At 44.5% G+C, this 23,848-nt stretch overlaps 12 non-coding genes and 2 pseudogenes across 12 annotated transcripts; all 14 read right to left on the bottom strand.

Moving 5' to 3' along the window:
• Window positions 1–5,243: 5,243 nt before the first annotated feature.
• On the bottom strand, window positions 5,244–5,434 carry LOC141178533 (U2 spliceosomal RNA). Its single transcript, XR_012254809.1, has one exon. It is a non-coding gene; the product is annotated as a U2 spliceosomal RNA (small nuclear RNA).
• Window positions 5,435–6,549: 1,115 nt separating this feature from the next.
• Window positions 6,550–6,740, bottom strand: LOC141178532 (U2 spliceosomal RNA). The gene has a single exon (XR_012254808.1). It is a non-coding gene; the product is annotated as a U2 spliceosomal RNA (small nuclear RNA).
• A 1,115-nt stretch (window positions 6,741–7,855) lies between these two features.
• LOC141178531 (U2 spliceosomal RNA) lies at window positions 7,856–8,046 on the bottom strand. The gene has a single exon (XR_012254807.1). It is a non-coding gene; the product is annotated as a U2 spliceosomal RNA (small nuclear RNA).
• A 1,115-nt stretch (window positions 8,047–9,161) lies between these two features.
• LOC141177522 (U2 spliceosomal RNA) lies at window positions 9,162–9,352 on the bottom strand. Its single transcript, XR_012254109.1, has one exon. It is a non-coding gene; the product is annotated as a U2 spliceosomal RNA (small nuclear RNA).
• A 1,115-nt stretch (window positions 9,353–10,467) lies between these two features.
• LOC141177548 (U2 spliceosomal RNA) lies at window positions 10,468–10,658 on the bottom strand. The gene has a single exon (XR_012254133.1). It is a non-coding gene; the product is annotated as a U2 spliceosomal RNA (small nuclear RNA).
• Window positions 10,659–11,773: 1,115 nt separating this feature from the next.
• On the bottom strand, window positions 11,774–11,964 carry LOC141177433 (U2 spliceosomal RNA). The gene has a single exon (XR_012254028.1). It is a non-coding gene; the product is annotated as a U2 spliceosomal RNA (small nuclear RNA).
• Window positions 11,965–13,078: 1,114 nt separating this feature from the next.
• Window positions 13,079–13,269, bottom strand: LOC141178530 (U2 spliceosomal RNA). The gene has a single exon (XR_012254806.1). It is a non-coding gene; the product is annotated as a U2 spliceosomal RNA (small nuclear RNA).
• A 1,115-nt stretch (window positions 13,270–14,384) lies between these two features.
• On the bottom strand, window positions 14,385–14,575 carry LOC141178528 (U2 spliceosomal RNA). Its single transcript, XR_012254805.1, has one exon. It is a non-coding gene; the product is annotated as a U2 spliceosomal RNA (small nuclear RNA).
• Window positions 14,576–15,690: 1,115 nt separating this feature from the next.
• Window positions 15,691–15,883, bottom strand: LOC141177880 (U2 spliceosomal RNA). The gene has a single exon (XR_012254407.1). It is a non-coding gene; the product is annotated as a U2 spliceosomal RNA (small nuclear RNA).
• Window positions 15,884–18,323: 2,440 nt separating this feature from the next.
• Window positions 18,324–18,552, bottom strand: LOC141177940 (U2 spliceosomal RNA; annotated as a pseudogene).
• Window positions 18,553–19,312: 760 nt separating this feature from the next.
• On the bottom strand, window positions 19,313–19,404 carry LOC141178095 (U2 spliceosomal RNA; annotated as a pseudogene).
• Window positions 19,405–20,519: 1,115 nt separating this feature from the next.
• Window positions 20,520–20,710, bottom strand: LOC141178527 (U2 spliceosomal RNA). Its single transcript, XR_012254804.1, has one exon. It is a non-coding gene; the product is annotated as a U2 spliceosomal RNA (small nuclear RNA).
• Window positions 20,711–21,819: 1,109 nt separating this feature from the next.
• LOC141178526 (U2 spliceosomal RNA) lies at window positions 21,820–22,010 on the bottom strand. Its single transcript, XR_012254803.1, has one exon. It is a non-coding gene; the product is annotated as a U2 spliceosomal RNA (small nuclear RNA).
• Window positions 22,011–23,125: 1,115 nt separating this feature from the next.
• LOC141178525 (U2 spliceosomal RNA) lies at window positions 23,126–23,316 on the bottom strand. The gene has a single exon (XR_012254802.1). It is a non-coding gene; the product is annotated as a U2 spliceosomal RNA (small nuclear RNA).
• Between the last annotated feature and the right edge of the window lie 532 nt (window positions 23,317–23,848).

The raw sequence follows: 23,848 nt of genomic DNA, 5'->3' as shown, positions 1-23,848 counted from the left end.
CCTGCTAAATATTTGCACATGTCCGCAGTCCTGTTATTGCACTGGGATAATTTATAAATGTTCAAAAAATAATGCATTCTTAAAAATAAGTCAATGTTAGGAAAATCACAACCCCCATTTTCCACAGAACACATAACCATTCCTCTTCTTAGTTTCTCCATTTTGGATCCCCAAAAAAACACAAACAGTTTCCTTGTCACTCTCTTTGTCCAAAGCACAGCAGGTGGGAAAATCAAAGCAGTGTACAGCAGAAGCGGGAGAATCACAGACTTGATTACCAGCACTTTCCCTCTCAGCGACAGGTTCCTTAGTTTCCAAAAGTTCAACTTCTGATCCATTTTGTCTTCTAGAATCTTCAGGCTGCTTTTCCCTTTCAGTTCCTTCTCAAAGATGACACCAAGAACCTCAATTTCCTCCCTACTCTCCACTCCTGCCACGTTAACCTCAACCTGCCTCCCAAAGTTACAAAGCTGGCACTTTCCCCAATTCACCGCCATACCAGCCACACAACAAAAAATCCTTACGTGCAAATTCACTCTATTGAGATCCGCCTGTGAACCACAAGTAAAAACAATATCATCCATATAACTTAAAGACTTGACTGGACCCCCGGATCCCCCAGGAATAAAAACACCAGCCACACACTTGTCAACTTGCACACTTTTTAAAAGGGCCTCCACCACACAGATAAAAAGAATTGGTGACAGGGGACAACCCTGCCTAACTCCCGATAAAATATTAAAACTGGAACTCACATGCCCATTAACTAAAATCTGGCTACTGACCCCACAATAAAAACTCTTAATGACCATCAATAATTTATCCGGAACACCAAGGTGACTTAAAGCAGAGAACAAAAATCTATGTGATATTTTATCAAAGGCTTTCTCCAGGTCCACCGACTGTAACAAAAGAGCATTCTTATTCAAATTAGCCTGATAAATTAAGTCTCTTAGAAGCAGCAAATTATCTGAAATTTTCCTACCAGGCACTGCACATGCCTGATACTCCCCCACCATATCACCTATCACATCTGCCAGTCTACCAGCCACAATTTTAGAAATAATTTTGTAATCACTGTTTAACAATGTTATGGGCCTCCAATTTTTAATATCCCTCATGTCCCCTTTCTTATGAATCAGCGTAACAATCCCCCTACGCATAGAAACCGATAAAATCCCATGAGTAAAACCATATTGCACCACCCGGGAAAACTCCACACCTATAATATCCCAAAATCTAACATAAAATTCAGCAGGAAGACCATCACAGCCTGGCGTCTTGCCTTTTGCCAAGCCATCCACTGCCCGTCTAATTTCATCTTTCCCAACCTCCTCACTTAAAAACCCAATTTTCTCCTCAGGAATATTATTAGTTAATACTTTGCAATAATCATTAATTTCCGCATCACTGGCTCTACTATCGTTAGAGAAGAGTGTTTCATAAAAGGAAAGAATACTGCCAATCATCTCATCCCCAGATACCTCCCCTGCAGGAGAAAAAACAGACTTAAAAACCCCTTTAGGTTTAAAACATTTTTTAAAAAAGTATCTCGAACATTGCTCATTTTCCTCCATGTGCTTTATTTTTGCCTTAAACATAATAGTCTTCCCTTTTTCAATAAGTATCTTCTTCAGTTCGTCCTTCAAATCTGCAATCTCTTTATCCACCTCCATCCCCGCTCTCTTAAACTTATGGAGTACTTCCAATTTTGAAATAACAGCAGCATCATGATCCCTTTTGGCTTTCGCTCTCCTAAAACACACCCCTTTAAAATAACATGCAAATTTCTCCTTAGCCCAGTCCCACCACTCTAGCAAATCTTTAAAAAGGTGCTGTTCAGACACACAAGACAAAAACACTTTATTAAAACCAACCTTAACACTCTCCTCTTCCAGCAGGCTTACGTTCAGCTTCCAGAGTCCCTTTCCAAAAGCCAGGGACTCAGCTATACACAGATCTACCACTATCATCTTGTGGTCAGAAAAAGTCGTCATCACGTGGTTGCACTTGGCCACCTTAATCCCTTCAGACATAAAAACATAGTCAATTCGGGAAACACTACGTCCACTATCTGATATGTATGTGAACTTATCACTTGGCCCAACCATCAGACCAGCATCCGTGTAGCGTAAATCCTGCACAATCTGATTTAAAATATTAGACGTAACATCAGTCCTACCTTCCGTAGAGCTCTTACGATCTTTTGCGGATCTGACACAATTAAAATCTCCAGCCACTATAGTGAAGTCTCTGCCTGGTAAAAACAACTTTAGAGACTCCAAAAACCCAACTCTTGCTTGTTTATCAGCAGGGGCATAAACATTAAAAACCCGTATCCGCTGACCTAAAAAATCCACTAATAAAAACAAACATCTCCCAGGTATGATTACTTTAAACTCTAAAACCTTTAGACTGGAATTACACAGTAAAATGCCCACCCCTTCATTCCTGTTTTCTGAGCATGGGGACCAAAAAGATTGCCCCTTATTCCACTCACTCTCATGCGGGGCAGATTTAATTACACATTCCTGCAGACAGACAATATCTGCATTCACACTCTCAATGTACTCCAGTATCCCTGCTCTCCTACAAGCAGAACCAATCCCTCGTACATTCACAGAAGCAACACACAATGCCATCATAACAACAGGAAAAAATCTCCACCATACCCGATCCATCATGAACCAGGAGAAAACCCACTCCTGCCACCCACTTTTCTACGTATATCAGGCGACTGAGAACTCGAGTCCCTGTTAGAATAACCTGGTCTTAGGGAGACTGGATCTTCCTGCCCCCCAGACCAACACCCCTCCACCTTACTTCTTTTAATCACGGAGGCATAACTCTCCTCCTTGCCATCATCTTCCTCCTCATTTTCACTCCAATCACTGTTAACCCTATCACGCTGCTGAGGGGTTATAGTTCCATCCGAATCAGAATCCTCCTCCTCCAAAACCTCCATTTCCTCACCCCCATCTCTTCCCAAAACAGGATTCACTGACTCCGCCATATTAGACAAATCCATCCCATCACCCGGGCCATGCACATCAGCTACTTTGTTTATTACTTCCAGCCCCTCCCTCAAACCAACTTTCTTCTGGCTCCGCCCCTTTTCCTCCATCTTGGGCACCGCATGGTCTCTTCCCCTACCACCATCTTGTTTTTGGCTTTCCCCCTCTGAGTCTGAGCCTTCGCCCTCCTCCCCACTTTCCTGCCGAGTCTTCTTCTGCCTCTCTTCAGCGTCCACCTGTGACCTAGGAATCTGAGCCCACAATCTACATTTCCTTGCAAGGTGATCTGCATGTCCACACAAATCACACACCTTATTCATTGGGCAACCACTTGCAACATGCCCAGATTTCCCACAACCTCTACAAACATCACCTTGCACTGGACAATCTTTCTGAACATGTCCAAACTCATGACACTTCCTACAATATTCCATCTGTCCATTATAAAAACAAAATCCCCTTTCTCCTCCGATAGAAAACTGTGCAGGAATGCTCTTGGCACCCCCAATAGCTCTATCATCCGGTCTCAGTTTTACAACATATCTCCTCTTGCCATTTAGATAATTGTATTTGTTCTTCATTCTTCCCAAAAATTTAACCTCACTACAATACCGAGCTAAAAAATTGGAAACAGTCTCATCCGGAACTTTAGGGTTATACATGTGCACAACCACATACTTATATGTCTGCTGGAACAGAGGTTCCAGTGCAATAAACTCTAGGCATTTCAATTCCTTTTCTTCCTTCATTCGTACCAACTCCATGTAGACTCTCTGGCAAATACTCAAAGAAACAAAAGTGATATCATAAATTCCTTGTTTCTGAAAATCCTGCAGTGCCAATACATCCGTTACCTTCAAGCCATTAATGTTCTTCAAGACATCAACGCAAACTTGGTCCAAACCGATTTCTCCTTCATGACCTGCAGCCACCTTCAGACGGACCGAGTCCTCTAATCCACGTGTTTTCTCCACCATTTTTACAGCAGATAAACACAATCGCCGCTCAATCGCACACTAGGGCCCCAAAGGGGGAACCCCAGTCACAACTGCCCTCCAAACAACACCAGCAGCAGAAAACCACCACTGATCTTGCCAAAAGGCCGAGAAGCGATAACCAGAATTGGTTTCAAACTACGGAGCCACCCAAGGATCCTGAAAATTCCATTTGTGGAGATGAGCTCCTGGACTCCCGTTAAGAAGACATGTTGTCAACCTCTAGATCCCTTACATGCCTGCACTTTTCGGCTTGCTGCTGCTGCAATCCACGCGTTTTAGATCTGCATAACTCCACCTCTTTAAACACAGCACCTTCACCCCCTGCTGTTCCCACCCGCCTCAACACCGTTGGAAGGGAGGAGAACCATTTAAGGCGGGGGGTGGGGTGGAACGAGCAGCTGTCTACCCTTAGCAGGAGGGCTCCTGATTACATACCTCTCCTGCTGCTGCTGCTGCTGGCTGTCCAGCAGCAGACTGAAGGTGGCTGCTGCTGTGCACAGGTATATAAAGGCTCAGAGCCTATTATGACACGCGCAGCCAGCGTTCCATTGCCACATTCCATCTACTGCAGGCAGGATACCTGGCTGGCTGAATGTCGCTGAGAAGCTCACAGAGACCGCCATAAGCAACAGTTTAACAGAATGCCACAGACTAATCAACCAAACTTTTTGGGTTGGGTTCTCTTTTATAGTCTGCAGGCATTAAATGAAAGAAGTCAGTGTTCCAGCAGAAGGAGACAACGTTTCAGAAAAGGCATTGTAGCAAACCAAAAAAGAAATTTTAAGCGCAGCAGAGTAACCAGCGCACATACCTGTTAGCTCAGGTGAGTTTAAAAGGCTGCTGTTGATAACAAGGGCATTTGCTAAATAGATGGTGTGTGTGCAACAATATACTGAAAGGTCAATTATATTGTGCAGCTTATCTCACCACCTGTAGTTATTTAGGTGAAAGCTCCAAAATGCTTGCCTAATATGTCTGTTTATCCAAAAGGAAGTAAAAAGGGAGAGCTAGAAAGATAGCATTGCATCACATTACATGGCAATGCAATGCACAGTTACTGAAGTTGAACCAAAATGAGCTTGTAATCTGGCTTCTGCAACTTTGAACATGAAAAATCCAATGAGGAGAAGAAAAGCAAAGCCAAAGAGTCCATCCCAAAATCCGACAAACAAGCAAAATGAACAAAAAACATTGAATTCAATTCTTTCTGATTTTAGAAACTGCATTAAAGAAGGGGTGCACCGGTCCTGGAGATACTGCAATACCAGGTCAATGCGTGGAGTGGACAGAGCAAGCTCTTTTTCCATCTCCCTGTTCTAAAAATCCATTTAATATATGGTCCCCAGATAGGGGACGTATCAGATATTAAACTGATAAGAACAGATACTACACTTGATCTTAGCCAAAAGGCCGAGAAGCGATAACCAGAATTGGTTTCAAACTACGGAGCCACCCAAGGATCCTGAAAAGTCCATTTGTGGAGATGAGCTCCTGGACTCCCGTTAAGAAGACATGTTGTCAACCTCTAGATCCCTTACATGCCTGCACTTTTCGGCTTGCTGCTGCTGCAATCCACGCGTTTTAGATCTGCATAACTCCACCTCTTTAAACACAGCACCTTCACCCCCTGCTGTTCCCACCCGCCTCAACACCGTTGGAAGGGAGGAGAACCAATTAAGGCGGGGGGTGGGGTGGAACGAGCAGCTGTCTACCCTTAGCAGGAGGGCTCCTGATTACATACCTCTCCTGCTGCTGCTGCTGCTGGCTGTCCAGCAGCAGACTGAAGGTGGCTGCTGCTGTGCACAGGTATATAAAGGCTCAGAGCCTATTATGACACGCGCAGCCAGCGTTCCATTGCCACATTCCATCTACTGCAGGCAGGATACCTGGCTGGCTGAATGTCGCTGAGAAGCTCACAGAGACCGCCATAAGCAACAGTTTAACAGAATGCCACAGACTAATCAACCAAACTTTTTGGGTTGGGTTCTCTTTTATAGTCTGCAGGCATTAAATGAAAGAAGTCAGTGTTCCAGCAGAAGGAGACAACGTTTCAGAAAAGGCATTGTAGCAAACCAAAAAAGAAATTTTAAGCGCAGCAGAGTAACCAGCGCACATACCTGTTAGCTCAGGTGAGTTTAAAAGGCTGCTGTTGATAACAAGGGCATTTGCTAAATAGATGGTGTGTGTGCAACAATATACTGAAAGGTCAATTATATTGTGCAGCTTATCTCACCACCTGTAGTTATTTAGGTGAAAGCTCCAAAATGCTTGCCTAATATGTCTGTTTATCCAAAAGGAAGTAAAAAGGGAGAGCTAGAAAGATAGCATTGCATCACATTACATGGCAATGCAATGCACAGTTGCTGAAGTTGAACCAAAATGAGCTTGTAATCTGGCTTCTGCAACTTTGAACATGAAAAATCCAATGAGGAGAAGAAAAGCAAAGCCAAAGAGTCCATCCCAAAATCCGACAAACAAGCAAAATGAACAAAAAACATTGAATTCAATTCTTTCTGATTTTAGAAACTGCATTAAAGAAGGGGTGCACCGGTCCTGGAGATACTGCAATACCAGGTCAATGCGTGGAGTGGACAGAGCAAGCTCTTTTTCCATCTCCCTGTTCTAAAAATCCATTTAATATATGGTCCCCAGATAGGGGACGTATCAGATATTAAACTGATAAGAACAGATACTACACTTGATCTTAGCCAAAAGGCCGAGAAGCGATAACCAGAATTGGTTTCAAACTACGGAGCCACCCAAGGATCCTGAAAAGTCCATTTGTGGAGATGAGCTCCTGGACTCCCGTTAAGAAGACATGTTGTCAACCTCTAGATCCCTTACATGCCTGCACTTTTCGGCTTGCTGCTGCTGCAATCCACGCGTTTTAGATCTGCATAACTCCACCTCTTTAAACACAGCACCTTCACCCCCTGCTGTTCCCACCCGCCTCAACACCGTTGGAAGGGAGGAGAACCAATTAAGGCAGGGGGTGGGGTGGAACGAGCAGCTGTCTACCCTTAGCAGGAGGGCTCCTGATTACATACCTCTCCTGCTGCTGCTGCTGCTGGCTGTCCAGCAGCAGACTGAAGGTGGCTGCTGCTGTGCACAGGTATATAAAGGCTCAGAGCCTATTATGACACGCGCAGCCAGCGTTCCATTGCCACATTCCATCTACTGCAGGCAGGATACCTGGCTGGCTGAATGTCGCTGAGAAGCTCACAGAGACCGCCATAAGCAACAGTTTAACAGAATGCCACAGACTAATCAACCAAACTTTTTGGGTTGGGTTCTCTTTTATAGTCTGCAGGCATTAAATGAAAGAAGTCAGTGTTCCAGCAGAAGGAGACAACGTTTCAGAAAAGGCATTGTAGCAAACCAAAAAAGAAATTTTAAGCGCAGCAGAGTAACCAGCGCACATACCTGTTAGCTCAGGTGAGTTTAAAAGGCTGCTGTTGATAACAAGGGCATTTGCTAAATAGATGGTGTGTGTGCAACAATATACTGAAAGGTCAATTATATTGTGCAGCTTATCTCACCACCTGTAGTTATTTAGGTGAAAGCTCCAAAATGCTTGCCTAATATGTCTGTTTATCCAAAAGGAAGTAAAAAGGGAGAGCTAGAAAGATAGCATTGCATCACATTACATGGCAATGCAATGCACAGTTGCTGAAGTTGAACCAAAATGAGCTTGTAATCTGGCTTCTGCAACTTTGAACATGAAAAATCCAATGAGGAGAAGAAAAGCAAAGCCAAAGAGTCCATCCCAAAATCCGACAAACAAGCAAAATGAACAAAAAACATTGAATTCAATTCTTTCTGATTTTAGAAACTGCATTAAAGAAGGGGTGCACCGGTCCTGGAGATACTGCAATACCAGGTCAATGCGTGGAGTGGACAGAGCAAGCTCTTTTTCCATCTCCCTGTTCTAAAAATCCATTTAATATATGGTCCCCAGATAGGGGACGTATCAGATATTAAACTGATAAGAACAGATACTACACTTGATCTTAGCCAAAAGGCCGAGAAGCGATAACCAGAATTGGTTTCAAACTACGGAGCCACCCAAGGATCCTGAAAAATCCATTTGTGGAGATGAGCTCCTGGACTCCCGTTAAGAAGACATGTTGTCAACCTCTAGATCCCTTACATACCTGCACTTTTCGGCTTGCTGCTGCTGCAATCCACGCGTTTTAGATCTGCATAACTCCACCTCTTTAAACACAGCACCTTCACCCCCTGCTGTTCCCACCCGCCTCAACACCGTTGGAAGGGAGGAGAACCAATTAAGGCGGGGGGTGGGGTGGAACGAGCAGCTGTCTACCCTTAGCAGGAGGGCTCCTGATTACATACCTCTCCTGCTGCTGCTGCTGCTGGCTGTCCAGCAGCAGACTGAAGGTGGCTGCTGCTGTGCACAGGTATATAAAGGCTCAGAGCCTATTATGACACGCGCAGCCAGCGTTCCATTGCCACATTCCATCTACTGCAGGCAGGATACCTGGCTGGCTGAATGTCGCTGAGAAGCTCACAGAAACCGCCATAAGCAACAGTTTAACAGAATGCCACAGACTAATCAACCAAACTTTTTGGGTTGGGTTCTCTTTTATAGTCTGCAGGCATTAAATGAAAGAAGTCAGTGTTCCAGCAGAAGGAGACAACGTTTCAGAAAAGGCATTGTAGCAAACCAAAAAAGAAATTTTAAGCGCAGCAGAGTAACCAGCGCACATACCTGTTAGCTCAGGTGAGTTTAAAAGGCTGCTGTTGATAACAAGGGCATTTGCTAAATAGATGGTGTGTGTGCAACAATATACTGAAAGGTCAATTATATTGTGCAGCTTATCTCACCACCTGTAGTTATTTAGGTGAAAGCTCCAAAATGCTTGCCTAATATGTCTGTTTATGCAAAAGGAAGTAAAAAGGGAGAGCTAGAAAGATAGCATTGCATCACATTACATGGCAATGCAATGCACAGTTGCTGAAGTTGAACCAAAATGAGCTTGTAATCTGGCTTCTGCAACTTTGAACATGAAAAATCCAATGAGGAGAAGAAAAGCAAAGCCAAAGAGTCCATCCCAAAATCCAACAAACAAGCAAAATGAACAAAAAACATTGAATTCAATTCTTTCTGATTTTAGAAACTGCATTAAAGAAGGGGTGCACCGGTCCTGGAGATACTGCAATACCAGGTCAATGCGTGGAGTGGACAGAGCAAGCTCTTTTTCCATCTCCCTGTTCTAAAAATCCATTTAATATATGGTCCCCAGATAGGGGACGTATCAGATATTAAACTGATAAGAACAGATACTACACTTGATCTTAGCCAAAGGGCCGAGAAACGATAACCAGAATTGGTTTCAAACTACGGAGCCACCCAAGGATCCTGAAAAGTCCATTTGTGGAGATGAGCTCCTGGACTCCCGTTAAGAAGACATGTTGTCAACCTCTAGATCCCTTACATGCCTGCACTTTTCGGCTTGCTGCTGCTGCAATCCACGCGTTTTAGATCTGCATAACTCCACCTCTTTAAACACAGCACCTTCACCCCCTGCTGTTCCCACCCGCCTCAACACCGTTGGAAGGGAGGAGAACCAATTAAGGCGGGGGGTGGGGTGGAACGAGCAGCTGTCTACCCTTAGCAGGAGGGCTCCTGATTACATACCTCTCCTGCTGCTGCTGCTGCTGGCTGTCCAGCAGCAGACTGAAGGTGGCTGCTGCTGTGCACAGGTATATAAAGGCTCAGAGCCTATTATGACACGCGCAGCCAGCGTTCCATTGCCACATTCCATCTACTGCAGGCAGGATACCTGGCTGGCTGAATGTCGCTGAGAAGCTCACAGAGACCGCCATAAGCAACAGTTTAACAGAATGCCACAGACTAATCAACCAAACTTTTTGGGTTGGGTTCTCTTTTATAGTCTGCAGGCATTAAATGAAAGAAGTCAGTGTTCCAGCAGAAGGAGACAACGTTTCAGAAAAGGCATTGTAGCAAACCAAAAAAGAAATTTTAAGCGCAGCAGAGTAACCAGCGCACATACCTGTTAGCTCAGGTGAGTTTAAAAGGCTGCTGTTGATAACAAGGGCATTTGCTAAATAGATGGTGTGTGTGCAACAATATACTGAAAGGTCAATTATATTGTGCAGCTTATCTCACCACCTGTAGTTATTTAGGTGAAAGCTCCAAAATGCTTGCCTAATATGTCTGTTTATCCAAAAGGAAGTAAAAAGGGAGAGCTAGAAAGATAGCATTGCATCACATTACATGGCAATGCAATGCACAGTTGCTGAAGTTGAACCAAAATGAGCTTGTAATCTGGCTTCTGCAACTTTGAACATGAGAAATCCAATGAGGAGAAGAAAAGCAAAGCCAAAGAGTCCATCCCAAAATCCAACAAACAAGCAAAATGAACAAAAAACATTGAATTCAATTCTTTCTGATTTTAGAAACTGCATTAAAGAAGGGGTGCACCGGTCCTGGAGATACTGCAATACCAGGTCAATTCGTGGAGTGGACAGAGCAAGCTCTTTTTCCATCTCCCTGTTCTAAAAATCCATTTAATATATGGTCCCCAGATAGGGGACGTATCAGATATTAAACTGATAAGAACAGATACTACACTTGATCTTAGCCAAAAGGCCGAGAAGCGATAACCAGAATTGGTTTCAAACTACGGAGCCACCCAAGGATCCTGAAAAGTCCATTTGTGGAGATGAGCTCCTGGACTCCCGTTAAGAAGACATGTTGTCAACCTCTAGATCCCTTACATGCCTGCACTTTTCGGCTTGCTGCTGCTGCAATCCACGCGTTTTAGATCTGCATAACTCCACCTCTTTAAACACAGCACCTTCACCCCCTGCTGTTCCCACCCGCCTCAACACCGTTGGAAGGGAGGAGAACCAATTAAGGCGGGGGGTGGGGTGGAACGAGCAGCTGTCTACCCTTAGCAGGAGGGCTCCTGATTACATACCTCTCCTGCTGCTGCTGCTGCTGGCTGTCCAGCAGCAGACTGAAGGTGGCTGCTGCTGTGCACAGGTATATAAAGGCTCAGAACCTATTATGACACGCGCAGCCAGCGTTCCATTGCCACATTCCATCTACTGCAGGCAGGATACCTGGCTGGCTGAATGTCGCTGAGAAGCTCACAGAGACCGCCATAAGCAACAGTTTAACAGAATGCCACAGACTAATCAACCAAACTTTTTGGGTTGGGTTCTCTTTTATAGTCTGCAGGCATTAAATGAAAGAAGTCAGTGTTCCAGCAGAAGGAGACAACGTTTCAGAAAAGGCATTGTAGCAAACCAAAAAAGAAATTTTAAGCGCAGCAGAGTAACCAGCGCACATACCTGTTAGCTCAGGTGAGTTTAAAAGGCTGCTGTTGATAACAAGGGCATTTGCTAAATAGATGGTGTGTGTGCAACAATATACTGAAAGGTCAATTATATTGTGCAGCTTATCTCACCACCTGTAGTTATTTAGGTGAAAGCTCCAAAATGCTTGCCTAATATGTCTGTTTATCCAAAAGGAAGTAAAAAGGGAGAGCTAGAAAGATAGCATTGCATCACATTACATGGCAATGCAATGCACAGTTGCTGAAGTTGAACCAAAATGAGCTTGTAATCTGGCTTCTGCAACTTTGAACATGAAAAATCCAATGAGGAGAAGAAAAGCAAAGCCAAAGAGTCCATCCCAAAATCCGACAAACAAGCAAAATGAACAAAAAACATTGAATTCAATTCTTTCTGATTTTAGAAACTGCATTAAAGAAGGGGTGCACCGGTCCTGGAGATACTGCAATACCAGGTCAATGCGTGGAGTGGACAGAGCAAGCTCTTTTTCCATCTCCCTGTTCTAAAAATCCATTTAATATATGGTCCCCAGATAGGGGACGTATCAGATATTAAACTGATAAGAACAGATACTACACTTGATCTTAGCCAAAGGGCCGAGAAGCGATAACCAGAATTGGTTTCAAACTACGGAGCCACCCAAGGATCCTGAAAAGTCCATTTGTGGAGATGAGCTCCTGGACTCCCGTTAAGAAGACATGTTGTCAACCTCTAGATCCCTTACATGCCTGCACTTTTCGGCTTGCTGCTGCTGCAATCCACGCGTTTTAGATCTGCATAACTCCACCTCTTTAAACACAGCACCTTCACCCCCTGCTGTTCCCACCCGCCTCAACACCGTTGGAAGGGAGGAGAACCAATTAAGGCGGGGGGGTGGGGTGGAACGAGCAGCTGTCTACCCTTAGCAGGAGGGCTCCTGATTACATACCTCTCCTGCTGCTGCTGCTGCTGGCTGTCCAGCAGCAGACTGAAGGTGGCTGCTGATGTGCACAGGTATATAAAGGCTCAGAGCCTATTATGACACGCGCAGCCAGCGTTCCATTGCCACATTCCATCTACTGCAGGCAGTATACCTGGCTGGCTGAATGTCGCTGAGAAGCTCACAGAGACCGCCATAAGCAACAGTTTAACAGAAGGCCACAGACTAATCAACCAAACTTTTTGGGTTGGGTTCTCTTTTATAGTCTGCAGGCATTAAATGAAAGAAGTCAGTGTTCCAGAAGAAGGAGACAACGTTTCAGAAAAGGCATTGTAGCAAACCAAAAAAGAAATTTTAAGCGCAGCAGAGTAACCAGCGCACATACCTGTTAGCTCAGGTGAGTTTAAAAGTCTGCTGTTGATAACAAGGGCATTTGCTAAATAGATGGTGTGTGCAACAATATACTGAAAGGTCAATTATATTGTGCAGCTTATCTCACCACCTGTAGTTATTTAGGTGAAAGCTCCAAAATGCTTGCCTAATATGTCTGGTTATCCAAAAGGAAGTAAAAAGGGAGAGCTAGAAAGATAGCATTGCATCACATTACATGGCAATGCAATGCACAGTTGCTGAAGTTGAACCAAAATGAGCTTGTAATCTGGCTTCTGCAACTTTGAACATGAAAAATCCAATGAGGAGAAGAAAAGCAAAGCCAAAGAGTCCATCCCAAAATCCGACAAACAAGCAAAATGAACAAAAAACATTGAATTCAATTCTTTCTGATTTTAGAAACTGCATTAAAGAAGGGGTGCACCGGTCCTGGAGATACTGCAATACCAGGTCAATGCGTGGAGTGGACAGAGCAAGCTCTTTTTCCATCTCCCTGTTCTAAAAATCCATTTAATATATGGTCCCCAGATAGGGGACGTATCAGATATTAAACTGATAAGAACAGATACTACACTTGATCTTAGCCAAAAGGCCGAGAAGCGATAACCAGAATTGGTTTCAAACTACGGAGCCACCCAAGGATCCTGAAAAGTCCATTTGTGGAGATGAGCTCCTGGACTCCCGTTAAGAAGACATGTTGTCAACCTCTAGATCCCTTACATGCCTGCACTTTTCGGCTTGCTGCTGCTGCAATCCACGCGTTTTAGATCTGCATAACTCCACCTCTTTAAACACAGCACCTTCACCCCCTGCTGTTCCCACCCGCCTCAACACCGTTGGAAGGGAGGAGAACCAATTAAGGCGGGGGGTGGGGTGGAACGAGCAGCTGTCTACCCTTAGCAGGAGGGCTCCTGATTACATACCTCTCCTGCTGCTGCTGCTGCTGGCTGTCCAGCAGCAGACTGAAGGTGGCTGCTGCTGTGCACAGGTATATAAAGGCTCAGAGCCTATTATGACACGCGCAGCCAGCGTTCCATTGCCACATTCCATCTACTGCAGGCAGGATACCTGGCTGGCTGAATGTCGCTGAGAAGCTCACAGAGACCGCCATAAGCAACAGTTTAACAGAATGCCACAGACTAATCAACCAAACTTTTTGGGTTGGGTTCTCTTTTATAGTCTGCAGGCATTAAATGAAAGAAGTCAGTGTTCCAGCAGAAGGAGACAACGTTTCAGAAAAGGCATTGTAGCAAACCAAAAAAGAAATTTTAAGCGCAGCAGAGTAACCAGCGCACATACCTGTTAGCTCAGGTGAGTTTAAAAGGCTGCTGTTGATAACAAGGGCATTTGCTAAATAGATGGTGTGTGTGCAACAATATACTGAAAGGTCAATTATATTGTGCAGCTTATCTCACCACCTGTAGTTATTTAGGTGAAAGCTCCAAAATGCTTGCCTAATATGTCTGTTTATCCAAAAGGAAGTAAAAAGGGAGAGCTAGAAAGATAGCATTGCATCACATTACATGGCAATGCAATGCACAGTTGCTGAAGTTGAACCAAAATGAGCTTGTAATCTGGCTTCTGCAACTTTGAACATGAAAAATCCAATGAGGAGAAGAAAAGCAAAGCCAAAGAGTCCATCCCAAAATCCGACAAACAAGCAAAATGAACAAAAAACATTGAATTCAATTCTTTCTGATTTTAGAAACTGCATTAAAGAAGGGGTGCACCGGTCCTGGAGATACTGCAATACCAGGTCAATGCGTGGAGTGGACAGAGCAAGCTCTTTTTCCATCTCCCTGTTCTAAAAATCCATTTAATATATGGTCCCCAGATAGGGGACGTATCAGATATTAAACTGATAAGAACAGATACTACACTTGATCTTAGCCAAAAGGCCGAGAAGCGATAACCAGAATTGGTTTCAAACTACGGAGCCACCCAAGGATCCTGAAAAGTCCATTTGTGGAGATGAGCTCCTGGACTCCCGTTAAGAAGACATGTTGTCAACCTCTAGATCCCTTACATGCCTGCACTTTTCGGCTTGCTGCTGCTGCAATCCACGCGTTTTAGATCTGCATAACTCCACCTCTTTAAACACAGCACCTTCACCCCCTGCTGTTCCCACCCGCCTCAACACCGTTGGAAGGGAGGAGAACCAATTAAGGCGGGGGGTGGGGTGGAACGAGCAGCTGTCTACCCTTAGCAGGAGGGCTCCTGATTACATACCTCTCCTGCTGCTGCTGCTGCTGGCTGTCCAGCAGCAGACTGAAGGTGGCTGCTGCTGTGCACAGGTATATAAAGGCTCAGAGCCTATTATGACACGCGCAGCCAGCGTTCCATTGCCACATTCCATCTACTGCAGGCAGGATACCTGGCTGGCTGAATGTCGCTGAGAAGCTCACAGAGACCGCCATAAGCAACAGTTTAACAGAATGCCACAGACTAATCAACCAAACTTTTTGGGTTGGGTTCTCTTTTATAGTCTGCAGGCATTAAATGAAAGAAGTCAGTGTTCCAGCAGAAGGAGACAACGTTTCAGAAAAGGCATTGTAGCAAACCAAAAAAGAAATTTTAAGCGCAGCAGAGTAACCAGCGCACATACCTGTTAGCTCAGGTGAGTTTAAAAGGCTGCTGTTGATAACAAGGGCATTTGCTAAATAGATGGTGTGTGTGCAACAATATACTGAAAGGTCAATTATATTGTGCAGCTTATCTCACCACCTGTAGTTATTTAGGTGAAAGCTCCAAAATGCTTGCCTAATATGTCTGTTTATCCAAAAGGAAGTAAAAAGGGAGAGCTAGAAAGATAGCATTGCATCACATTACATGGCAATGCAATGCACAGTTGCTGAAGTTGAACCAAAATGAGCTTGTAATCTGGCTTCTGCAACTTTGAACATGAAAAATCCAATGAGGAGAAGAAAAGCAAAGCCAAAGAGTCCATCCCAAAATCCGACAAACAAGCAAAATGAACAAAAAACATTGAATTCAATTCTTTCTGATTTTAGAAACTGCATTAAAGAAGGGGTGCACCGGTCCTGGAGATACTGCAATACCAGGTCAATGCGTGGAGTGGACAGAGCAAGCTCTTTTTCCATCTCCCTGTTCTAAAAATCCATTTAATATATGGTCCCCAGATAGGGGACGTATCAGATATTAAACTGATAAGAACAGATTTTTTTTTTTTTTTTTTTTTCCAAACACTCAGAAATTAAGTTTTATAATCTTAAATCATATATCACTAAACTCAAGATTTTAGTTCCATCATCGTGTTTAGATATTATATTTATATTTTTTCATTTGAATTAATATATATAAAGTTAAACATAACAATTCCTTTACAGTTTCAACAGTTTCCAAACAAATCACAACTGACATTACTTCACCCGGTTTCCCAAACTAAATATCCCCTTTTTCCCTTTTACTTTCCTCCTAACAAAACCCCTTAACTTCTTTTCTTCCTCCTCATGCTCTAACCGCATCTGTTCCCAATCATACTCTTCCTCATCATCTCTGAAAGTCACCACCTTCTCCAAAACTTTACCCTTTTCCTCTTTTACTTCTTTCTTTTCATCAGATACTTTCCTTGATCCACAATTTTCCTGTACCGTTACCTTTTTCTTCACCTTTAAACTTTCAACTTCTTTTCCCTGCTTATTCTCCTCTATAATTATCGCATCAACTTCCTTCTTCATTTTATCACCAATATCTTCCTTTTGTCCTCCAAAGTTCTTTTCAAAAGTTCCTTTGCTGCTTTCCATGTAACAATACCCAGAACTCCCGTTTACCATAATCCTCCCATTATGCAAATTTTCTTCTCCTGTTGTCCACACCAAAAAACGTCTCTTTCCGTTCCAAATACCAACTTTGTTCCTGTATAATTTCTGAAACTTTACCATCTTACATTTAGATTCCAAAAAAACCATTATCTCCTCTATTTCCACAAACGGATTGTCCATGTAAATTATCACACTCTTCGGTTTCCCCATGAATGATGCACTTACTCCAATTTTCCCAGAATCCTCTTCACTCCAGCATTTGAAAAAATGAATGCACTTTTCCTCAGAAACTAGAGTCACATCACAAACTTTACCTTGCTTTATTTCTTGCATACAGTAGATATACTTCTCCAAAACTTCATGTTTCCTCAAAATTTCCAGAATCCATTTTTCTTCCAAAAAAGTTTCTTCCGTCTCCCGTTTCACAAAAAAACGTAAGCATCTCTTCTTTTTCCAAAACTCCATCTCAACAATCCGTTTTCCTTCCGTTTTTCCTTTTAATCCTCCAAATGTTGCCACCACAGCTATGTGTGGCGACAGTTACCCCCCACAGCTATGTGTGGTGACAAGGTGATCGCCTCTCGTTGCCCAGGGACTAATCCGACTCCCTAATAGCAGCAGGGGGGTTTAGCTCCACCGAAGAGTGTAGCGATCCCCCCAGGCCAAGGAGCCGGGTACCCCAAGCACCTCCCAGTCAAGACCAAGGCAGCAACCGCTAGATCACTGCACTTGATCTTAGCCAAAAGGCCGAGAAGCGATAACCAGAATTGGTTTCAAACTACGGAGCCACCCAAGGATCCTGAAAAATGTCCATTTGTGGAGATGAGCTCCTGGACTCCCGTTAAGAAGACATGTTGTCAACCTCTAGATCCCTTACATGCCTGCACTTTTCGGCTTGCTGCTGCTGCAATCCACGCGTTTTAGATCTGCATAACTCCACCTCTTTAAACACAGCACCTTCACCCCCTGCTGTTCCCACCCGCCTCAACACCGTTGGAAGGGAGGAGAACCAATTAAGGCGGGGGGTGGGGTGGAACGAGCAGCTGTCTACCCTTAGCAGGAGGGCTCCTGATTACATACCTCTCCTGCTGCTGCTGCTGCTGGCTGTCCAGCAGCAGACTGAAGGTGGCTGCTGCTGTGCACAGGTATATAAAGGCTCAGAGCCTATTATGACACGCGCAGCCAGCGTTCCATTGCCACATTCCATCTACTGCAGGCAGGATACCTGGCTGGCTGAATGTCGCTGAGAAGCTCACAGAGACCGCCATAAGCAACAGTTTAACAGAATGCCACAGACTAATCAACCAAACTTTTTGGGTTGGGTTCTCTTTTATAGTCTGCAGGCATTAAATGAAAGAAGTCAGTGTTCCAGCAGAAGGAGACAACGTTTCAGAAAAGGCATTGTAGCAAACCAAAAAAGAAATTTTAAGCGCAGCAGAGTAACCAGCGCACATACCTGTTAGCTCAGGTGAGTTTAAAAGGCTGCTGTTGATAACAAGGGCATTTGCTAAATAGATGGTGTGTGTGCAACAATATACTGAAAGGTCAATTATATTGTGCAGCTTATCTCACCACCTGTAGTTATTTAGGTGAAAGCTCCAAAATGCTTGCCTAATATGTCTGTTTATCCAAAAGGAAGTAAAAAGGGAGAGCTAGAAAGATAGCATTGCATCACATTACATGGCAATGCAATGCACAGTTGCTGAAGTTGAACCAAAATGAGCTTGTAATCTGGCTTCTGCAACTTTGAACATGAAAAATCCAATGAGGAGAAGAAAAGCAAAGCCAAAGAGTCCATCCCAAAATCCGACAAACAAGCAAAATGAACAAAAAACATTGAATTCAATTCTTTCTGATTTTAGAAACTGCATTAAAGAAGGGGTGCACCGGTCCTGGAGATACTGCAATACCAGGTCAATGCGTGGAGTGGACAGAGCAAGCTCTTTTTCCATCTCCCTGTTCTAAAAATCCATTTAATATATGGTCCCCAGATAGGGGACGTATCAGATATTAAACTGATAAGAACAGATTTTTTTTTTTTTTTTTTTCTTTTTTTTTTTTTTAGCCCGAATTCGTGTACAAAACCCGAGTGCGCTTAAAAAAGTGACAAGTGCCACAAAAAAAGTGCACTAGGATGCTGGTCTTCTTGAAACCCTCTCCAAAAGGAGAAGGGTCCCCCAAACCATTCCCCGTCCCTCCGAGCCAAAAGGCCACAGCGAGGAACAGGGACAAAAAGCCACCTCCAGCCGAAGCCAGAGGTGACCCAATCTTACCCCCAGCACCTGCCCGAGTTCTCACCCGAGCAAGGCACTGGGAGCCAAAGACTGTGCTCCCCTCCCGGAAGAGGGGAGCCAACAACGCTCTCCTCCCGAAAGAGGAGAGCCAGGGGGGTTCAGGGGGGAGCGGAACCTGATGGCCACACACTCCCCCCCTAGACCTGCCAAGAGAGGAACCCGTAAGGGAACCGCATCCCGACAAAATCCTAGTAGGACGTGACACACGTGAATAAGTGGACACACAGTGACAAAGAAATTAAATAAATAGTGAAGGTTTCACAGTATAATACTGCCCGGACCTTCGACCGGGAATTGAAAAATTCCCCATCCTAAGGCCAGAAGGCCCGGAATAAGGGTGTGTGCGAAGAAAGAAAATTTGAAGTGCTTGTGCAAATGTGCCATAAACTCAAGTGGGGTTCCCAATCCCAGTGAGTTAAGGCACCCCAGGGTCACCACTCCTGGGGCACTTCACACTTCGGGCTTTCGATCTTCCCCGGCCCAATGGCGTCGATCCTGGGGGGCCATGCTTTCCACCAAATGACTATATTAGCCACCTGGCGTACTAACAAGCGCCTAAACCCCAGTGTGCATAATGTATCAATCTACTAGGGCGGCCAACATCCAAAACCGCCTTTTCAAAAGATACTACACTTGATCTTAGCCAAAAGGCCGAGAAGCGATAACCAGAATTGGTTTCAAACTACGGAGCCACCCAAGGATCCTGAAAAGTCCATTTGTGGAGATGAGCTCCTGGACTCCCGTTAAGAAGACATGTTGTCAACCTCTAGATCCCTTACATGCCTGCACTTTTCGGCTTGCTGCTGCTGCAATCCACGCGTTTTAGATCTGCATAACTCCACCTCTTTAAACACAGCACCTTCACCCCCTGCTGTTCCCACCCGCCTCAACACCGTTGGAAGGGAGGAGAACCAATTAAGGCGGGGGGTGGGGTGGAACGAGCAGCTGTCTACCCTTAGCAGGAGGGCTCCTGATTACATACCTCTCCTGCTGCTGCTGCTGCTGGCTGTCCAGCAGCAGACTGAAGGTGGCTGCTGCTGTGCACAGGTATATAAAGGCTCAGAGCCTATTATGACACGCGCAGCCAGCGTTCCATTGCCACATTCCATCTACTGCAGGCAGGATACCTGGCTGGCTGAATGTCGCTGAGAAGCTCACAGAGACCGCCATAAGCAACAGTTTAACAGAATGCCACAGACTAATCAACCAAACTTTTTGGGTTGGGTTCTCTTTTATAGTCTGCAGGCATTAAATGAAAGAAGTCAGTGTTCCAGCAGAAGGAGACAACGTTTCAGAAAAGGCATTGTAGCAAACCAAAAAAGAAATTTTAAGCGCAGCAGAGTAACCAGCGCACATACCTGTTAGCTCAGGTGAGTTTAAAAGGCTGCTGTTGATAACAAGGGCATTTGCTAAATAGATGGTGTGTGTGCAACAATATACTGAAAGGTCAATTATATTGTGCAGCTTATCTCACCACCTGTAGTTATTTAGGTGAAAGCTCCAAAATGCTTGCCTAATATGTCTGTTTATCCAAAAGGAAGTAAAAAGGGAGAGCTAGAAAGATAGCATTGCATCACATTACATGGCAATGCAATGCACAGTTGCTGAAGTTGAACCAAAATGAGCTTGTAATCTGGCTTCTGCAACTTTGAACATGAAAAATCCAATGAGGAGAAGAAAAGCAAAGCCAAAGAGTCCATCCCAAAATCCGACAAACAAGCAAAATGAACAAAAAACATTGAATTCAATTCTTTCTGATTTTAGAAACTGCATTAAAGAAGGGGTGCACCGGTCCTGGAGATACTGCAATACCAGGTCAATGCGTGGAGTGGACAGAGCAAGCTCTTTTTCCATCTCCCTGTTCTAAAAATCCATTTAATATATGGTCCCCAGATAGGGGACGTATCAGATATTAAACTGATAAGAACAGATACTACACTTGATCTTAGCCAAAAGGCCGAGAAGCGATAACCAGAATTGGTTTCAAACTACGGAGCCACCCAAGGATCCTGAAAAGTCCATTTGTGGAGATGAGCTCCTGGACTCCCGTTAAGAAGACATGTTGTCAACCTCTAGATCCCTTACATGCCTGCACTTTTCGGCTTGCTGCTGCTGCAATCCACGCGTTTTAGATCTGCATAACTCCACCTCTTTAAACACAGCACCTTCACCCCCTGCTGTTCCCACCCGCCTCAACACCGTTGGAAGGGAGGAGAACCAATTAAGGCGGGGGGTGGGGTGGAACGAGCAGCTGTCTACCCTTAGCAGGAGGGCTCCTGATTACATACCTCTCCTGCTGCTGCTGGCTGTCCAGCAGCAGACTGAAGGTGGCTGCTGCTGAGCACAGGTATATAAAGGCTCAGAGCCTATTATGACACGCGCAGCCAGCGTTCCATTGCCACATTCCATCTACTGCAGGCAGGATACCTGGCTGGCTGAATGTCGCTGAGAAGCTCACAGAGACCGCCATAAGCAACAGTTTAACAGAATGCCACAGACTAATCAACCAAACTTTTTGGGTTGGGTTCTCTTTTATAGTCTGCAGGCATTAAATGAAAGAAGTCAGTGTTCCAGCAGAAGGAGACAACGTTTCAGAAAAGGCATTGTAGCAAACCAAAAAAGAAATTTTAAGCGCAGCAGAGTAACCAGCGCACATACCTGTTAGCTCAGGTGAGTTTAAAAGGCTGCTGTTGATAACAAGGGCATTTGCTAAATAGATGGTGTGTGTGCAACAATATACTGAAAGGTCAATTATATTGTGCAGCTTATCTCACCACCTGTAGTTATTTAGGTGAAAGCTCCAAAATGCTTGCCTAATATGTCTGTTTATCCAAAAGGAAGTAAAAAGGGAGAGCTAGAAAGATAGCATTGCATCACATTACATGGCAATGCAATGCACAGTTGCTGAAGTTGAACCAAAATGAGCTTGTAATCTGGCTTCTGCAACTTTGAACATGAAAAATCCAATGAGGAGAAGAAAAGCAAAGCCAAAGAGTCCATCCCAAAATCCGACAAACAAGCAAAATGAACAAAAAACATTGAATTCAATTCTTTCTGATTTTAGAAACTGCATTAAAGAAGGGGTGCACCGGTCCTGGAGATACTGCAATACCAGGTCAATGCGTGGAGTGGACAGAGCAAGCTCTTTTTCCATCTCCCTGTTCTAAAAATCCATTTAATATATGGTCCCCAGATAGGGGACGTATCAGATATTAAACTGATAAGAACAGATACTACACTTGATCTTAGCCAAAAGGCCGAGAAGCGATAACCAGAATTGGTTTCAAACTACGGAGCCACCCAAGGATCCTGAAAAGTCCATTTGTGGAGATGAGCTCCTGGACTCCCGTTAAGAAGACATGTTGTCAACCTCTAGATCCCTTACATGCCTGCACTTTTCGGCTTGCTGCTGCTGCAATCCACGCGTTTTAGATCTGCATAACTCCACCTCTTTAAACACAGCACCTTCACCCCCTGCTGTTCCCACCCGCCTCAACACCGTTGGAAGGGAGGAGAACCAATTAAGGCGGGGGGTGGGGTGGAACGAGCAGCTGTCTACCCTTAGCAGGAGGGCTCCTGATTACATACCTCTCCTGCTGCTGCTGCTGCTGGCTGTCCAGCAGCAGACTGAAGGTGGCTGCTGCTGTGCACAGGTATATAAAGGCTCAGAGCCTATTATGACACGCGCAGCCAGCGTTCCATTGCCACATTCCATCTACTGCAGGCAGGATACCTGGCTGGCTGAATGTCGCTGAGAAGCTCACAGAGACCGCCATAAGCAACAGTTTAACAGAATGCCACAGACTAATCAACCAAACTTTTTGGGTTGGGTTCTCTTTTATAGTCTGCAGGCATTAAATGAAAGAAGTCAGTGTTCCAGCAGAAGGAGACAACGTTTCAGAAAAGGCATTGTAGCAAACCAAAAAAGAAATTTTAAGCGCAGCAGAGTAACCAGCGCACATACCTGTTAGCTCAGGTGAGTTTAAAAGGCTGCTGTTGATAACAAGGGCATTTGCTAAATAGATGGTGTGTGTGCAACAATATACTGAAAGGTCAATTATATTGTGCAGCTTATCTCACCACCTTTAGTTATTTAGGTGAAAGCTCCAAAATGCTTGCCTAATATGTCTGTTTATCCAAAAGGAAGTAAAAAGGGAGAGCTAGAAAGATAGCATTGCATCACATTACATGGCAATGCAATGCACAGTTGCTGAAGTTGAACCAAAATGAGCTTGTAATCTGGCTTCTGCAACTTTGAACATGAAAAATCCAATGAGGAGAAGAAAAGCAAAGCCAAAGAGTCCATCCCAAAATCCGACAAACAAGCAAAATGAACAAAAAACATTGAATTCAATTCTTTCTGATTTTAGAAACTGCATTAAAGAAGGGGTGCACCGGTCCTGGAGATACTGCAATACCAGGTCAATGCGTGGAGTGGACAGAGCAAGCTCTTTTTCCATCTCCCTGTTCTAAAAATCCATTTAATATATGGTCCCCAGATAGGGGACGTATCAGATATTAAACTGATAAGAACAGATACTACACTTGATCTTAGCCAAAAGGCCGAGAAGCGATAACCAGAATTGGTTTCAAACTACGGAGCCACCCAAGGATCCTGAAAAGTCCATTTGTGGAGATGAGCTCCTGGACTCCCGTTAAGAAGACATGTTGTCAACCTCTAGATCCCTTACATGCCTGCACTTTTCGGCTTGCTGCTGCTGCAATCCACGCGTTTTAGATCTGCATAACTCCACCTCTTTAAACACAGCACCTTCACCCCCTGCTGTTCCCACCCGCCTCAACACCGTTGGAAGGGAGGAGAACCAATTAAGGCGGGGGGTGGGGTGGAACGAGCAGCTGTCTACCCTTAGCAGGAGGGCTCCTGATTACATACCTCTCCTGCTGCTGCTGCTGCTGGCTGTCCAGCAGCAGACTGAAGGTGGCTGCTGCTGTGCACAGGTATATAAAGGCTCAGAGCCTATTATGACACGCGCAGCCAGCGTTCCATTGCCACATTCCATCTACTGCAGGCAGGATACCTGGCTGGCTGAATGTCGCTGAGAAGCTCACAGAGACCGCCATAAGCAACAGTTTAACAGAATGCCAC

The sequence above is a fragment of the Phyllobates terribilis genome, unplaced genomic scaffold, assembly GCF_046119375.1.
Source record: "Phyllobates terribilis strain yellow unplaced genomic scaffold, ASM4611937v1 Scaffold_27__1_contigs__length_16484149, whole genome shotgun sequence".
In the NCBI taxonomy this organism is placed as follows: domain Eukaryota; kingdom Metazoa; phylum Chordata; class Amphibia; order Anura; family Dendrobatidae; genus Phyllobates; species Phyllobates terribilis.
The sequence above is the reverse complement of the archived record's forward strand: the minus strand, read 5'-3'. Positions and strand labels throughout refer to the sequence as shown.